The 18,872-nt window shown below is 36.1% G+C and overlaps 1 protein-coding gene across 4 annotated transcripts in view; it reads right to left on the bottom strand.

The window, feature by feature from the left end:
• LOC112541346 (uncharacterized) overlaps window positions 1-18,872 on the bottom strand; it is a 124,025-nt gene that overhangs the window by 91,607 nt on the left and 13,546 nt on the right. For 3 of the 4 annotated variants that reach the window (XM_088131390.1, XM_088131388.1, XM_088131389.1), the window contains exon 2: window positions 1,473-1,585. The exons of the other annotated variant lie outside the window; for it this stretch is intronic. The gene's annotated coding sequence lies outside the window, so the exon portion shown is untranslated. The remainder of the gene's footprint in view (window positions 1-1,472; window positions 1,586-18,872) is intronic. 4 annotated transcript variants of the gene reach the window in all.

Raw genomic sequence — 18,872 nt, forward strand, 5'->3', positions numbered from 1 at the left:
AAGTAAACTGGAAATTCATGAATCACTATTTCATTATTTTTGAGCAAGTACCCCTGGAACTTGGTATGAAAAGAAATACCAAAATACCAGAATTTCTAATCTATCACTATGAGTGCATAAATACTTGCTGAAAATGGGTGGTGCGGGTCTTTATTGTCACTTCTGTTTAGTATTTATGTACAAGACAACCATTCCCCTGAAGACATTAAAAATATGCATATGGAAAATGTCTCTTCCTTAAGGGAACTATGTCTATTCCCTTTCCCTCCTCACCCCTGGAATATGTAGAAATGTAGAGGAGAATTGCCCTGTTAGCTATTTTTAACAGTTAATTTATTAACAGATGAGTGTTCATGATTCAAGACCTTCTGCCTGGACATTCACTGGAATGAATGAATGAATGAATGAATGAATGAATGAATGAATGAATGAATGAATGAATGAATGAATAGGTAGCCATTCTATCTGCTTGATGAGGCACCTGAATAAAGGTCTGTAATTTCCTGGCATGCAGAAGAGAGTGCTGCATCTTTCTTTGGTGACAAGTGGTGGTATCGTGTTCCCAAGTATGTGCTATCTCAGATCATCCTAATAGGGTGAAAAAAATTATCCTGCTACAAGTCAGGAGATATAAGCATGAATGGATTATTGTAGGCAAGGGAAGATGTGGGAGACGGAGTTAGAATTAAGGGAAAGTCAAATCAGGTTTAATCTACATTTATGTTCTGAGGGAAGAAAACAAAGTCCTGGGTATTTTTTCAGCAACTTTCTGTCATGTGCCAAATAAAAGACTTCCTTGTAGTGGGGAGGCATATTCTGAAGAAATAGCCATCAATGGAAAAGTCAAGGAAAGTTATGCCTAATAAACTAATAGGAAAACAGCTTGAGGACCACAAATAGAAATCACCAAAAACACCCTCTGAAAAATCCAGGATAATAAAAAGAGGACAGCTATACAACAGTTATGGTTCTCAGTGTATTTCAAAGAAACTATCAAGAGGAATATATATTGATTCTTGATTTAAAATTGCTTGGGATTAGTTTACTATTACAGCTTAAGTGAGCTGTAGTAGAAAACTTCTCTCAAGTTGTCTTTATCAAGAGGTGTTAAACATTCCCTTGATAAAGTATTTCCTCAAAATACTGTATTGGATCCTGTGGATTAGAACAGATTTATTTACCACTGCATTTTTAAAAAAAATAATAACAGTGTACCATGTAAACAATTATCTCTCAAACACTTCAATTGATCAGATAGGAGTGGACATTCTTCTTGGTTTAGGCAAGTAGTGTGATTTTTGTAGAATTTCCACTGTCAAATTTATCAGACCAATCTTTGTATAGGATGAGAAATAGTATTAACTAAAGATGTTATCACTCATGAGCAGTTCTGCAGAGATAACAAGCAATGTGTCAAGAACAGATAACATTTCTCTTTTTAGTACTGCTTTATTTTTTTACTTCATACTCACAGTTTTGCAGATCTGGTGATCAGTGTGTTGAATCAATAAACATGGATTCTACAACCTCTTTAGCTGTAATATAGATTGTCTTCATGCCACCAAAAATGGCACTTGCACTCTCTCTTAAATGAAAGTAAAATAAAAAAATAGTTTAAAATTCATGAGATTTTTTTTTTAATCTTACAAGATTTTGGATGACATCACCAAAATCTCACAAAACTTTATAATCCTATGAAATCCTTAGCGATTTGAGGGTACAATTGTAGTCATGAAACATTACAAATCCCTATTTACAGTGAAGTGTGGATTTGCTGATATCATCTAGCTCTATTTTGTCTTCTCAGATTCATGTGCGTTTAAGGAAGATCTAAATTAACATCTGCAATCAGTAATGACCTGCAGAAGATCCAATACATTGTAACAGATAAGATCGGGGTCCCATTAATAGGTGATTCTTATGAGCCAAAGTGTTGCTCAACCTATTGTAAATTAGGCTTTGGTCCTACCCACCCAAAGGACAGTGCTGTATATTTAGGGGTGCAAGTAGACCCAACATTATTCTAGAGGCCCAAGTAACACCTGTGTAACATAACATAATCATTTGGTGCATCAATTGTGATCTCTCCTACAGAGAGAGCAATACTATCTATTATCTGGTAACCTAAAATTATGATTGCCATGTATTGTGCATTAAGTTGCCTTAGATGACCTATTGGAAACTTCTATTTATTAAAAATAGCTATTTATTAGCTGCAAGGTTACTAATAGAGGCTGGCTATAGTGAAATGGGCATGAATTCTTAAATAGCAACACAGCCGCCAGCCCATTTTTAGGCATATTTCAAAGCATTACCTATAATGCCCTAAATGATTTGGAATCTATCTATCTGTCCAAACAACTATTTGTACTACATACTGTCTCTGCTTGAACCATTTGTCTGAGACTTGTCCCAACTATTATATCCAAATTAAAGAAATTGTCCAAATGCAATGTATCTGGAACATGGACAACTTTGGGCACAATATTCTTAATGTAGAAGAAAATCTAGATAATACTACAATTGTCTACATTCAGCCAATTAACAACAGTTTAATAATTGTTTGAATTCCTATTTTTCTTTTAGTTCCCCCCTCCTCCAATACTGCATATTATATTCTACTTATATTTAAGAAATAACATCAGTTTGGTGCTTTCTGCTTTGGATTTCTTTTTATTTATTTGCCTGTTCTTGTTTTATGCTGGCCATCAACCATAACATTTCATTGGTTGGATTCATATGGTGCCTTCCTTCCTTCCTTCCTTCCTTCCTTCCTTCCTTCCTTCCTTCCTTCCTTCCTTCCTTCCTTCCTTCCTTCCTTCCTTCCTTCCTTCCATAATCCCAGTCAGATATTTGTGATTTTCAAAACTATGCAAAATAAATGTAACAAAAGGTAAACAGTATCTTTTTTCTTAATGCTGTACAACTTCCTTTGCTCCCTTACATTCCCACTTCTCTTTCTCTTTTGACTGAATTATTGCTATGAAGTTTGTAGGTCTGGCGTAGAGAGGGTGAGGTGTAAATTCATTTGCTAGCTGCATTAAATGAGATGGGGTAATTGCAAAGTGGCAAGGTAAACCATAAAATAGAAATGTGCATTCATGACTGAAAACTGATAAGGGAAACTGAAAAATATACACCAAATTATGAAAGTTATAGGAAGAGAATTCTGCTTCCTTTGCTCTATGTCTTTATTTTTCAATTAGAAAATATGACAGTTGATTGAAATGTTATCTAATGGCTCCTTATCATCACCCTTGGAATTTGAAAGGAATAAAATATGCTTTGTCTCCTTGTTCTTTGCTTGCAAAGATAAAATATGCTTTATTTCCTTTATAAAAGATCATACAAAGAGAGGATAATTATGCCAAATGGCTATGTAAATCCCAAAAGAAAAAAATGCTGCATGTGATGAATTTAAATAAGTTTTTGCATTTATTGAGAGATTTTCCATTTCATTGTTTATCAGCAAGGTTGGTGAAGTTATCCAACTGGCCTAATGAAACATTTATTTGACTTCCATTAGGAGAAAAAAAGTAATTTGTATCTTTAAAGAATATCAAACAAGGAAGATACTCTATATCAATTCAGAAAGAAAGTACTACTGAAATGAAATGTACTGTATATATAATTCCTCTGATTTTAAAAAGTAGCAATTATATGCAAACACTTTGAAAACATAGAGACAGTGCTATTGTTTTAATGACATCTTTATTAGGTTACTCCAATAGCAACCTGAATATAAACTGTACTGTTTTTGAATTAATCTTCATAGCTAACTTGTAATGGATACCATTTATTTCTTATACTATGGCCTTCAGTTTATTGTGCCATATTGTTTATAGTACAAAAATTATACTCTTGCCAGAGGCTGAGTTCTGAACCCATCGTTTGTAGTTCTTCAGTAGCTTAGTGTATATTCTTCAACTGGAAAGATGCTCTCCTTCATAATAAGCTGTGTTGAATGAGCTCTAGAATCCAGATGCAGTATGAAAATGAATGACATAAATACAGGAAGTACCCATGCCCTATCAGGACATTTCATGAGTGTGTGAAGAAGTATCTCAGAAAAAGAAGGGGGGGGGGAAATCCTCCAATAAAAGTAAAAAGCCCAATAAAAATAAAAAGGAATTCCCCACCATTTGCTAACATAAGAGATTCTTCCAGAAAAAGTAACAGTCTTTAACTCTTGAGCTTGCCAGTTTACAATCAATGAGACTAAGATGACAAGGATGTTCAGGTTAGCAAGGACAGAGTGGATTGCAGGTATCTGGCAGATCAATAGTAGCATATGCAAAGAAAGTGTAAGTGTTACGCTTGGGTTCAGAAGCTGACAAGATCTTAAATGCTTAAACTAGATTAGATTTCTCCAGAAAAGAATAAATTGATATACAACATAAATAAGAATGAATGCTATGTCCAGAAGTTGTCCCAGACTGTAAACCTGTGGGTTTGCAAGAAATGCAACCTATTCATTATACACAGAATTCCTCATCTAGGATCATAAGCAGAGGTGCCCTTGGTATCTAATGATTTCATCAAATGATGAAATGAGTGATGTGATGTCACAACACAAGCTCCACCACTTTTGAACATGAATGGAATGTCACAACACAAATACAAAAGAGACAGAGCTTTTGTGAAGACAGTGCAATGGTCATTTTGTCATTTTTCCCCACTTGCCCCCTTCAGACTCTCTGCCACTTTGTCAGGAGTAAATTTCAAGTTGTTTAAACTCAGCCAGTCATCAGATATTAGTTCAGAATTTATCAGAATCTGGATATAATGAAAAAAGATCTTGGTGTCATCTGTAAGCTAAAGACACTGTAGTTAAGACTTTCTTCAAGCAGTTTCCAATAGTTATGATAAAACACAGAATAGGAATGTGATACAGACACACATACACACACATAAACTCTGAGACTGGCTTATAGGCCATATAGCTTAGTTTTGGCTTACCATATTGTGAACCCAGTGTAGCCTAAAAACCAAGGTTTATGCTTTGCATGTTGTATGAATCCAGCCGCTTGTGGTTTATTTTATAAACCATGGTTAACCCAATCATGCTTGGCACAAAGTGGAAACCAAACACAAATTCACCTATTATATAAGTGCATTTATTTAAATATATACACTGTCTGCAGCCCGTGGCTAGAAATAGTGTTTTAATAATGTTTACTACTTTTTAAAAGAGAAAGTTGAACTTATTTATCAAATGTATTTATAAGACTTTCTATAATAATGATCAAGTAATTTGAAATTTTAACTTAGCATTAAAATATATATGTATTTTATATAGTACTACTTCAATTTCTTGCACATGGTTATGCATTGCCATAAAATCCAAATAAATACAGTAGAAAGTAAAATGTGTGTGGATAAAGTAAAAGTTAAGTACGAAGTATAGTTATTCAGTCTAAAGTTGCTTAATCGTCACTTATTTCAAGTAGTTTATTACTGCACACAATTGCCTTTTACCATTATCTCAATTGGAATTTATAGCAAATTTTACAGGCTCTTAACCCTCTGATTTATTTTAATGTGCAAGCCGCTTTCCAAATTTCCCAAAGTATGCGGACTTACAGTATTAAATACCCAACTCATGCAAATGGGTTTAATGAAAACCATTTTCTGACTTTTTGTTCCTCAGCCTGTAAACCAATATATGAACAAAAAGGTCATCTAACATTTCCACGAACGCCACAAAACAGATTCCTGCTGTTCCAAATATCCTGGCCTCTTTCTAGTCAAATAATGGTATTCGAAATATAAAGCAGGGGTGCCTGGATTGTATGCTATTTGCATACATGGTCTTGAATCACATTTATTTATATCAAAGTTTAATTTGTCAAAATAACAAACTGTATAGTGTATTGTAAGCAAGACTACAGCTGTAAATACATTTGTGTTTCTAAGAACTATCCTGCTTGCTTATTTATTGCACTGTTTGATCTTTCCTCCAATAAACCAAGAGCAGCAAACATTTGGTTATCATAACCACAACTGCCCTGCTATGACTACAGAGAGTGACTTACTCAGAGTTTTATAGCTTTAGGGAATTTGAGGCCTCTCTGGAGACAGGAGAATGACAGAGAAACAGAGTAATAGAAAAGGTTACATTTTCCATGTACCCACTTGCGTCTCCCTTTGGCAAACCAATTAAACAACTCAGACGTGTTTAATGGCTACATTCAAGCAGCCACATTGTTTTCTTTAGCTGTTCTTAGACGCACAAAATCTGCCATGCACCGAAAAAATACAGTCATTTACATAGAACTGGAAAAGAAAGCCCTTAATGATCTGAAGATATACATCATGAGGGGAACTGACAAAGCAAAAAGATCTAGCAATGCCACTTTACTTGTTTGGTCAAGAAATGTCCACTTTTGTTAGCTATCCTGGAACAAACACTGCTATTTTTGTTACTGTATGTTTTCATATACAATTTGGGTGCTCAACAATGCTGTATTTCAGGATGTAATTGGTTTCAGAAAAGATTTTAGCATTTCTCTTCATAGATGCATGGGGCAAGGTCCTGTCATTTACCTACTCATAAAAATATATGTCACCAGATCAAACAAGGAAAGCAATATTGTTTCTTTAGGCATTTTCCATATGAAGCATTTTTTGGCTATTTTGCCTACAGTAACATTACTTAGATGACTTACAAAGTTCCAGCACTTATGAGCCATCTTTCCATTTAGCAAGCATTAGGTTATATAAAACGGAGAGAGAAAAACATCAGAACTGTGACATAATATATTGTTACAGTTTATAATTTCCTCATCATATAATCCTGTTATCATGGCTGCCACTAGAAATGCTGTTGTGATGGCAAGCTTTTGGACGTAACATTCCTGTAATCGCTCAGATTAATTTCAATCGTTTGAGTGAAAGCTTTCTTTTTCGGTTGTTTTTCAGTCTGGTTTCAAAATGCACCTCCGAGAACCATTTCATATCTTTTCTTACATGGCGTGGTGATCTTCACTCCTGGAAGCAACCGTATCACTTGGCAACACATCTTTATCAAGATTTATACTGCCTTATGCAGCAAACTATTTTGCTTGGTATAAAGGATGATTATTTGTGCAACAGTGATGAATGCTAATGGCAGAAATACATGATCAGAACTGTTATACAGGTTTTGCCAGCCCATGTCAGTCTACTAGACAAAAAAGAAAAAAGAAAATTTGAGCTCAGATTAAAACGGCTCCACTCAGAACACTCCATCACAACTTTTTGAGCATCCACAAAACGAAATGTTAAAGTTTTGAGTATTTTCAAAGTAAATCCCTTGTTTCCCCACCCTAAAGCCATAAAAATAGGAAGGCTGGTACTCCATGCAGAATGTTACTTACCTCCCCATCTACAGAAAAAGATAGCAATGGGGATTATTTTTAAAAAGATTTTAAATCCCACAAATAAAAGTGAAAACAACAGTTAAGCTTTTTGCTGCCTGTGTTTTGCTTGTCCCTATAAAAGTGTCACAGAACTAAGTCCAACAAAGAAAATAATCAATTGACGCATTGCAACAGAATCAAGGAATGATATAATATTTTAAAAAATATCATTTTCTAGCTACTGAGTTGAAGAACTCCCTATGCCTGCAAATTGCATCCTTTCACATTTAACATAATAATAGCTCTCTGGATCAGGCCAAAACCCACCTGAATTCAATATTTTCTTTCTCACAGTGGCCAGCCAGATGCCTCTGTGGTACTCGCAAGAAGGAAATAAGAGAGATTCTCCCTCCCACCATCTTTCCTTTTTTTGCTGGTATTTGGAGGCATCCTTCCTTCAACTCAAAGGTAACATGAGCACTCAAGACCAACAGCTCTTGAGAGATCTGTCCCCAATGAATGTATCAAATCCCCTTTTAAAGCCATCCATGCTGGTGGCCATCATCATGTTCTGTGGAAATCAGTTCCATAAGTTACTTATGTACTACTGTATATAAAGAAGCACTTTGTTCTATATTCATTTTTAATCAGCTTCATTGGATGACCAGTAGTCCTAGTTTTTTGAGATAAGAAAAAAAAATTCTCCCTGTCCTTTTTCTCCATGTTATACACTTTTTCTAGCTTTATTATATCCTTCCTCAAATATGACCCCCAGAACTGTATATAATATCCCAAATGCAGATATACTGTACCATTGTCTTGAATAAGAATGTTACAGTGTTAGCAGTTTTATTCTCAGTCCCTTTCTTAATGATCCTTAGTATAAAATTTGCCCTCTTTGCAGCTGGTGCACTTTGACAATTTCATTGCATTATCTGCTATGATCTTAAAAACTTTTACCTGGTTAATTACAGATAGCTCAAGACTCCAGGGGTGTATTATGAATGTAGGTGGTTTGCCAAAGTATGCATCATTTGATAATTATTTAAATTGCCATTGTATCTGCCATTTGGTTGACCATTTACCCAGTTAAAGGAGGTCTTCACAATCACTTTTGGCTTTCATCACCCTAAGTAGATTTGGTATCACCCGCAAATTTGGCCAGCTCACTGCTTACCTCTAAGTCAAGAACATTTATGAACAACTTAAAAGCTCTGATAATCAACACAGTTCTTAAGGACTCCATTTCCTATTTCTATCCAAAGAGAAAACTGGGAATCTGCCTGAAAATTAGAAGTATGAAACAGTACCCCATGAATTTTAACTTCCTCACAGTAAATAATTTAAAAACAGCAGTAAATTTACCTACCAGTCAATAGGCAGCAGTCTTTTTCTGATGTCCAACCAGTTCTTAATATGCTCACATCTCTGAACATGTGTTTAATTGTCTATCTCCCAACCCACCCTCCATGCCTAAACTTGCTCCAGCCGATGGCATCAAAGATGAAACCTGTCCCTGTGGTTTTATTGGCAAATGTGCTTTCCAATTTTCCATGGCTAAAGTTTTTTTTTTTTTAAAAAGTCAATCAGAGGTGTTGGCACACTCAAAATATGGAATTAAATGCCCTGTTTTGTGCCCAGATCAAAACAGAACTCTAGGTTTTGTTCTGAGGCCAAAATACTTGAAATGAAACATTTCAAGCTTGGAATATTTTGCATAACCTTGTAATATAGGCAGTAAGTGTAAAGATAACCTGCTGAATGCTTCTCCCAATTATTTTTAAAGCCTGCTTTTCAATCTCATGGGAGAAGAGATGTTAGGGAAAAATAATGGGGTAGAATATTTTCCCTAACACACATGTTGTGTGTGTGTGTGTGTGTATGTGTACATTTAAGGTTATAGTGCTTTTCGACATGCTAGCCAATGCTTTGCATTCTAGTGGATATGCTGTAACTTATATGACAACATTAAGTTTTGCTTCATCACCCAGAGCAGTGTTTTTCAACCTCAGCAACTTTAAGATGTGTGGACTTCAACTCCCAGAATTCCCCAGCAGGCCCATGAAATTTAATGAAGTGATTTTAGGTTTGGTATGCTAAATTAAACTGCAATAAGGAACTTCAGCAATGCATTTCTATTATATATTTGTGTGATACAGTATATGTTTGAATCATTGGATTTTAATGTATTTATTTGAAGTTGCAATACATAGGGCTTCAAACTCTTGACACTTTGACAACTGATAAATCAACTAAAATTGCAAAGTTACATTGCACTTCATTTGGAGCATCAACAGTGCACCGATACTGAGGATCTGGCAATATTCAAACATTAAAAATTATTGTATTAATTTGGTCATGGGGATGTGATATATCAACTATTTTCCCTAATTGGTTGGCAGCTGTTACACATGAGCAAATGTTTCTATGGAAGCAGCCTTGACATTAGAAAGATCCTACTAAAACCTCAGCCAGTTGGTAACAGTTTAAATTAGCCAATATTCCTATTAGTGTGTTTCAGACAGGCTGTTTGAGGATTAGATTTTCATCATAACTCTTTATCCTGCCAGAACTGAACCACTGAACCAGCTTATCCACTGAAGAGTTGGTGATCTTTGGCTGCCACATTAACACATCTAATTGGCACATAAGACAGTTTTCTGGTGTTCAGAGAACATGGCACAGAAGAAGCTTCAACTCTAAGCAAGATGTGACCTTTAGCTGATTATGAGAGTATTAATGTGTCAGCTAAAGGTCGCAGTTTGCTAGCAGCAAATGTAATTAACTACAGAATTGTCAAAATATAACAGTTTTTTAGCACAATGTGATAATTCTTGAAAAACAAGATATAACTAGTACTTAGCTTAACAAGAACCTTGCTTCAGAATTCTTTCTTAAGAGTGATCCATACTTTGTAGCCAGAATAATAGTGATAAAAAAAACCATGTAACTAATTCCATGACCTTTAATGGACTTTTGATTCTATTTCTTTTTCTTCCTAAACATTGTGTGTGTGTATCTGTTTGTTGTTCAAACAGCATGCTCCCTGCATATATTTTGAATTCCATAAACTGTTTGAACTATGACAGAGCAACAAGCAGTTTTTATACATAAACACAGAGCTTCTGCAAAGGAAAATTATTTTCAGTAAACTCTTTCATAAACTCTTTCATGGCCTCCAAGGTTCCAAAGTGATATCTCATTTCTTAAAGGTGTGCTTATAGCAGTGTTGAGCTGTTTGAAAAATTGAATTTTTTTCCCATGGCACTTCCAGGATTGACCAAATGATCTCATCTCCATTCCATGTGTGGTCTCACGGCTATTCCAGGGAGCCCTGGGAAAGAAACCCAGTGCTTCCAAAGACCACAGTACTGCTGTAAACAAGTATTTCAAAGGAAAGAACCGTTCAGCTCCTATTAAAATATAAGTTTACCAAAAGTCATGAACTACATGGACACTCTTTGGCCAACAGAATGACCATTGGATCCATTCTTCTCTTCTTCATCCAGTGCTGCATTTGGCCAAGTAACCCTCCTTTATACATACCTCACTACAGACAATGCAGTACAAATGCCATATTTGGTTATAATCAGAGAATTAAACTCTAAAACTGGTGTGACTTTTAAATATTTCAAGCTTTGCAAAGGATTGTGAATGTGCACTGGAGTTTCTCTTTTTCCTTTCTCATCAACAGAATTCAGATCAATCTGCTTTAAAACTCAACTGAATTTCAAAAGCATCTGATAGAATCAGAGGAAGTTGGAAATTATGTTTGCAACAGCATACTGTGTCTCCCATGTATAGATGATGGTTGAATACACATGGCTAGATAAAGAAATATGGAAGAAAATGATAAGATAGAGTTAATTTCTTCCTATTTTGTTTTGTTTTCCTTTTAATGAATGCAAGAATTGGTGTTCCACATCACTGTAAATTTGACAGTCAATTCAGCTTTTTTGTTTATTTATAACCAATTTATAGTATGATAGATTGGGAATCCAAAGAACCCAATTTATTTCTCCGTAGGAAAAAAATGCTTTTCAGTTTTTCATTTCTCACAAAATCCTTTGGCAAGTTTCCCTTTGGAAAATGATATTGCCATCTGCAGTCACTATGCTATAGATTTGCACTTGATGAACAATTGCACAAATCATTTAAATAAATTCAGATGAAAATAGAATCCTATACTGATTTCTCTTTGCCTTCAGGAATGGATCCATATTGACAAGAAGCTGAAAATGTTCTTGACTACGGTGCGAAACAGCTGAATTGCACCAAAAGTGCCATTTTCAGAGTGCTTTTCTGATTTTTGAAAAATCAGCTTTCTCTTTAAGATCAGTTATCAATTATGTGAGTCAGACATTCAGATCATAGAATCATAGATGTAACTGACTCTATCCTAACCCTCAGCACCTCTTTCCCTAACTTTCCTCTAATCTTTCTCCTGCTCTTTTCCTTATTTTCCCATCTTGTAACTGAATTTCTGAACTGACTTTCCATTTGTTACTCAGGTAACTTCTACATGGCATAATTTTCATTCCATTTCCTCATTTAGTCCCTCACTAACCAACCTGAAGGTGAGTTTCGATCATCTTCATTTCTGACAGCTGAGAAACACTGAGAACAAGCAGGGAATAACATGATGCAATCAGTCCTCCTCCTCTGTTTAACACAAGCATATTTAAAATGAAGCTTAAATAGTGCCTCACCTTCCTGAACTGCCAAAACTCCTGAATAACAACCCTACCACTCCCAAACTATACAAATGGAAAAAAATAAATTGGTAGCCCCTGCCCCAGGTTTTCAGTTCCTGTCATCTGCATTTGTCTTTTCTGGTTTTAGGTAGATCAGCATGGAGTTAGACGAATGCTGAGTCAGCTCTCAGAATGAGCCAATGGACAGACCGATAGCCTATCCAGGAGTGATAGAAGAATGTGTGGTGAGATCTTCACTCTATCCATTCTCCTTTCAGGTTTCCTTGCTGTTAATTATTCCTCCATGCATTTTTTTTCAGCAAGCAAGCACAGAATTATTGTTAGATGTGGTCTTGCTTTCTTTTCACAAAAGCAAAGCATAGGGATCCTGCTTTTTCAAAATATTGTTGTGGTTAAACTCATAATCAAATACTGTACACCTCTGAGTGCTGAATTCTGTGATTTTTGGCCGTATTTGTGGGCATGTAGAACATCTGACTGACTACTGTTAGAAGGTAGACTTAAAAATATATATATTAAGCACTGCCTATTCACTCAGGAACACCAGTGGTTCTCTGTCTTCAGCAGAAAATGTAGTTCATGGAACTTTCAGAACAGATCAGAAGGGTGTTATTATTTAAATCAGAGATCAGCAACATCTTCAGGCTGCAAGCACCCTTTACATGACTTGCACAATGCACCCTGATCACTGAAATATTGCAAATTTTCTGCATTCTTATGCAAGATGAGAATGCCTCTGAACTTTTCAGAGGCAACAACATCAAAATTTATATGAGTTCAGTGGTTTCAGAATTTGGGCTGTGCATGTCTGTTCAATCCTTTTCTAACAAAATTGTATCTAATTAAAAGTACAAAGTATCTTAACAAGCCATTTCTGGGATAGAGGAATGACATGTTTGCAGTTGTCTGCTGGATTATAAACTACATATTTGCATTGAGATGGATGTGGCAGGATTTTAAATGTTTCAGGTTCTTTCTGCTTGCATCTTGGAAATGAAGAGGCAGAGGAGCAAGGCATCTTTGAGCATCAGGCCATATGAAACAATATCCCTTGCCCTTTGAACATACCTGGGAGCAGACTAAATGAAGAATAGCATTGAAGTAATGATCTCTGCCTGCTTCTAGAATGGCAAAATCAATGAGAATTATTTGCTGACATATTCCAGTCAGCTTACTGAACAATTTAAGTAGCAAGGATAGACATCAAACTATTGATCAGCCAATTAGTCATAACATGTAATTACATCCTTGAGATCTGGAGGAAAATGTAGTTCACTTAATTACTCTCCAGCCTTGAGTGCTCCCATTTACTTTGGCTCAGAGATCCTTCCCTTCTGCATTTAATCTAGAGGAGAGCTTAAAGTGGGGAGATAGTAACAGGGACATTAAAACTGAGCTTACATGAGATATGTCAGAAAGCAGGCAGCAAAGCAGATGATGATTTGCTTGTGTTGCACTGAAAGGGGATGTCAGATGTTATTTTCAGACAGTTTATCTGCTACTTTTGTAGATGCCATCCCCAAAGAGGGTTGTTTCCCCCTTCTTACCAGTTGTGATAAGAAGGGTGTAAGCTGCTTAATTTTGTATTGTTGTGTTACTGGATACATAAGCTCAATTTGTTCCCAACTGAAAAGGCAGCCCCGGCCAATTGTTATCCACAAAACAATTCTTATTGAAGTCAAGCATCTCAGTCAACTGTTTTCACAGGCTTGATGTGTAAAAGTTGCTCTGAAAGGCCCATAGAAGAGCTATACAGTGTCCTCCTATGCAACCTGGGAATTTTTTTGTTTCTTGATGCTTTTGAAAAAAATGCTTCCAAAGTTATCAATTCAATTCAAAGTTTATTGATTAGCCCTAAGGCCTTATCAAAATAAAAGTTAAACACTAAATGTTAATAAAACTCTTTACAAAATTAATATAAGAGATTAAATAAAACATGAATAAAATACAGTGGAACCTCGGTTTATGAACTTAATTAGTTTCGTGACTCTGGTTGCACCCCAAATTGGTCGCAACCCAAAGCAAATTTTCTCATAAGGTTCAATGTAATTACTGTTAATCTGTTCTGGCGTGGAGGACAGGGAAGTGGCTATTGCTTGGAGGGAGAGTCCCCCTTCCTACGACCACGTGTCAGGGGCGGAAAAATGGCTGCGGACCACGTGTCAGGGGCGGAAAAATGGCTGCGGACCACATGTCGGGGCGGAAAAATGGCCGCGGACCACGTGTCGGGGCGGAAAAATGGCCACGGACCACATGTCAGGGCGGAAAAATGGGCGCAGACTGTGTCATGGGAGGGAAAATGGCTGCGTATCCTGTTTGTACCCCGAGGCGGAGTTCGCAACCCGAGGTAAATTTTTGCGGCTGGAGCTGGTCGTAACCCGAAAAGTTCGTTAACAGAGGCGTTCGTAACCCAAGGTACCACTTTACAATAAATAAGTATAAGAGGTATATGTATAAGTGAAAATACAAATCTTGTTTCCTTATCACCCCAGCAGTTCACTCCAATCGACCCCACATATGTAGATCTCAAGCGCATTGATTTGCTTAAAAACAAAGCTGTGTTCTATGTTATTTTGGGGTTTTGACCACACATAAAATATGTTGTTCTAATATGTGAATCCCAGTGGGGCTTCCAAAGTTATCATTTTGGAATTCAAGAGATAAGGGATATCCTTTTCATTAAGGAAATCTGCTGGTTATTTAGCTAAGTACTAAATTGTTGGAGAAAAGCATCCCTTTCCAGGCCTTTTCCCTCACTTGGCTTTGCCCTGTTTGTCTTTTTCTTACTATGTGATTCTACTGTTCCTCAAGCCTAGGGTTCTCAATTTTTTCAGACTTAGCTCAGCTATGCACTTTTCCTGTGTTCCCAACTTTAGGATAATCTCCTTTAGAAAGCTGAAATAAACCATATCAAAAGCTTTCTCAGTGTGCAAATGGATAATGTCAGCTGAGTTCAATCTATGTTGAGTACATTGCTCAAAGAAGGCAATATTTCAAGATCTTTGATAACTGGGTATAAATACTGCATGAGTTAATACACAATATTCAGAGCAAGGAACTATGAACTGCAGGTCAAGGTAGTTGTTAAAAATCTTAGCATCCTTATTTATCAATGAAATATGTCTATAACTGGAACATAAAGTAGGTTGTTTACCAGATTTGATAGGGATCAAATCTGTAAGATTTGCCTCATCAAAGTGAAGCAGGACTTTGGGAAGGTGCTTCAAAGTGTGCACTCCAGGAGAAGATGCTCCCCAGCCCTCTCCCTCAACACCAGCCAAAGGTTTTCCAGGCTGGCCAGCTTTAGAGTTGCCTCCAATGTATATTGGAGCTGTGCCACCTGGATAACCTTTGGGACATACCAAGGGGGTTTCTAGCTGGGTACCAGTGGTATCTGTTGCAGAACCAGGCTTTGGCATGCAGAAAACTAAGAAAGAAGCCAACAAATTATCAGGAACAACCTCACTCATACTGACTAAAATAGAGGTAGGCAGCATGGTGACCTCCAGGTATTTGGGGCTACGGTTGCCATTTGCCTGGGACTAGTGCTGGATTTAGTCTTGGTGAGGCTCTAAATTATATAAAGCTAGGAGGCCCCTTGTTGAAAAGTTACACCAGAAGGTCTCACAATGGTGTGTACCAAAACAAGACCTTGGGTCACCACAAAAGAATTGGAAACGTATATGCCTTTTAATTCTTTAATAGCAAGGTATTTAAAGTGAAAAATACAAATTATTTTCAGATGAATGCATTTACTGATTACAAATTTATCATTTGGTTGGCTTGATCTTTCTCATAGATTATAATCTCTCTCATAGATTACAGCACATAATCCCTGTTATAGATTATAGTACACATAAAAAGCCACATAAAATTCAAAAAGCCCCCCTCCTCAAATTTTGAAATGTTGTGAGGCCCTAAATGTAGCTTATTTAGTTTATGCCTAAATCTGGCACTGCCTGAGGCTGAAGGAAGTTATTTCAAAAACATTTGGTTAGGGACAAGATCCTTGACTTAAATATCAGAGTCTTAAATTATAAAGGGGGTTTAGGGTTTCATAATGTTCCAAAGATTTAAAAAAGGCATGACTATGTACACTAGCCTTTGAGATGTTCACATTGTTTTGGCAGTACCAAAATTGCATCAGGATAGCATCATAACATTTGTCAACACTCCTATGAATGTATGTATTGACGTATTCCGCTAAAGTCTGAAAAGGATATGCTTTGTTCCTTTAAGGTACTGTAAATCCACAGCTTTTTAACATTACATTGAATAGCTACTGTTGTGTTTCTATAGACTTCCCATTGTGGCCTCATTTAAAATGTGCGTCAGAAATACTTAAAAGCATGTCTTAACCTGATCTGACAACATTCAACTTTGTGTGTGTAGGCTTGGTGTAGTAAGCATCTTTCTTCGTTTCTCTCATTGTCCAGTTGTCTCCCCTCATTTAGTTGAGAAACTAAACACCATTTAAACACTTTTGAATAAACAATCAGTGGGACAGAAGAGTTTTCCTGAATAGTTTTACTAAAAAGAATTTGACCAAAGACAATTATATGCTCATAATATGTCTGATGAAAGGTTTTTCAATAAAATATTACCTGAATATAAAAGAAAATAAATGGAAATAAACTACTGTAGAATATTATGGCTTAGAAAATGTTGAAGTTGCTAAACAAAGATGCTAAGACTACCATTATAGAAAAAGCCAAAAAGCTGATTAATCCTATTGCACACCAACCTGCTCAGCCTGGATGACCACTGGTGTGCATTGAGGGGGCTCCAGACCGGCTGATGTAAGTCTGATTACTTGCGCTTCACAGCTCACACTGAAGCCTCCCAATTTGAAGTCCCTTTGATACATAGCAAAAGACATCCAGGTGCTGCTTCTTGGATGTCCTGTTCATATCCTCTGTCACAGACACCAAAGCTGTGGCAAGTAATCCATACAGGAGAAGGAGGCACCTCTTGACTTTCTCCCATAGTACAGGAGAAGACTGAGAGGGACTCAAAACAGATCAGGATAAAGCAACATGGTCACTTTGCTTCACTCCTAGAAGAAGGGGACTATGCTACTTTACAAAGCTTTGAAAGGGTGCTTCATTTGAACCTTCATTGCAAAACACCCCTGCCAATGTTTGCATAGCCCTAGTAATTGCATCTATTGGTTATACTTTAATGTCAGAAACTAAGAAAGAGTACATCCAGAAATATTAGAAGTTATAGATCTTGTTTATTGTTCTCACTTTTTTATCGTTTTTTATCTCTAAAAAAATAGAGTTTTTACAAATGTAAAAAAGGAAAAACAAATTTACAATGGGAAGAATTATTACAATGCCAAATATCCTCTGGATTAAGTTCATAGATATAATCTTGCAAAATACTACAAATCCAATATAATTTGGGTGGGTAGTGGTGTTATGATTTAGAAAGTGAACGGGTGTTTGCTGTAGATTCCCCTCTTAATTTTGTACAATCCACTGTTGAAAACCAATATGTATTTGTCCTGGGGAATTCTAGTGGAACCATAAGGATTCAACAATGCTAGATATTGATTTCCCAATCTAACAATATATTAAAAAGCAACCTTCTTCATCTGATATTTCTGCTTCAACAACCAGCTTAGAAAATCTGTTGATGAAGATTGCAACATTATTTATAAATTTAGAATTAGTATTTGCACACACTTCCTCCACTCCAGCTTTCTGTATGGCTTAGTTACTCTTTTCAAGCAAATGAGTCTCCCGTAGAAAAGCAATTTCAGTATTCCTTTTTAAAACTAGGCAGCACTTGCCAATGTTTAGAAGACCTTAGCCTCTTAATTTTCCATGCTGTGAAGGAAATTGCTATAGGAAATAATATTTAAAAAATAGAAAAGCAAAAGTCATACACAATACCCATCTTGAAACTATAGAACGACTTATATATCCATTCCAGATTTTTTTTTGAAATGTAAATGATAAAAAAGTGAGAATAATAAACAAGATCTATAACAAGTATTCCAACATCCCCTATTTTCATAAATTGGTTGTTATTGTTGTTAATGCTGCACACAGAAAAAAAATTACAAAGAAAAGAGGAAAGGAAAGGAAAGGAAAGGAAAGGAAAGGAAAGGAAAGGAAAGGAAAGGAAAGGAAAGGAAAGGAAAGGAAAGGAAAGGAAAGGAAAGGAAAGGAAAGGAAAGAAAAGAAAAGAAAAGAAAAGAAAAGAAAAGAAAAGAAAAGAAAAGAAAGTGCTTTCTCCATGCTGAATGGAACATACTGAAATAAACATGTCTGAAATAATGAGGAATAAAAACAAAAATCAAGTGTCTTCATGAAGGAAAAGGAAGAGTTGAACCTAGCCACTAAGAAAAGAAATTTATATTTGTTGATTTATTTATTTTTGGTTGCAGTAACTCTGACAACAGAACAAATACCTAATTAAGAGCTAGAGATAAAAATTGGCAGGCTAAGATTGAAAACAGACATCATAGCAAAATACTGGCAATGTGAAGAATGTAAAGCAGTGAGCAATGTTTTAACGTCCACAGCTTCATGAAAGTATCTCTGGATGGCAGATGCTAATTTATACACAGTCAATTGAGAATGTGATAAAATATTTCACAAACCATACTCCTTTCAGCTGAAACTGCCTTTGTTAGACTTCCTTAGTGTAAACAGGGAAACATGTAATGGGGGACTTCTCAACTGGCTCAGCTGAAGGAATAGAACACTTTCTCCCAGAAATCACAGCAAATCTGGGAAATGTCACAATAAAAGGACCTGCTTTAGGGGTGGTACGAAAAGGAGAGACTGGAACCTGATGAGCTCTT

The sequence above is a fragment of the Python bivittatus genome, unplaced genomic scaffold (genome assembly GCF_059951505.1).
Source record: "Python bivittatus isolate LINGU-HERP-01145 unplaced genomic scaffold, Pbiv_v1 ctg000960_np1212, whole genome shotgun sequence".
NCBI lineage: Eukaryota > Metazoa > Chordata > Lepidosauria > Squamata > Pythonidae > Python > Python bivittatus.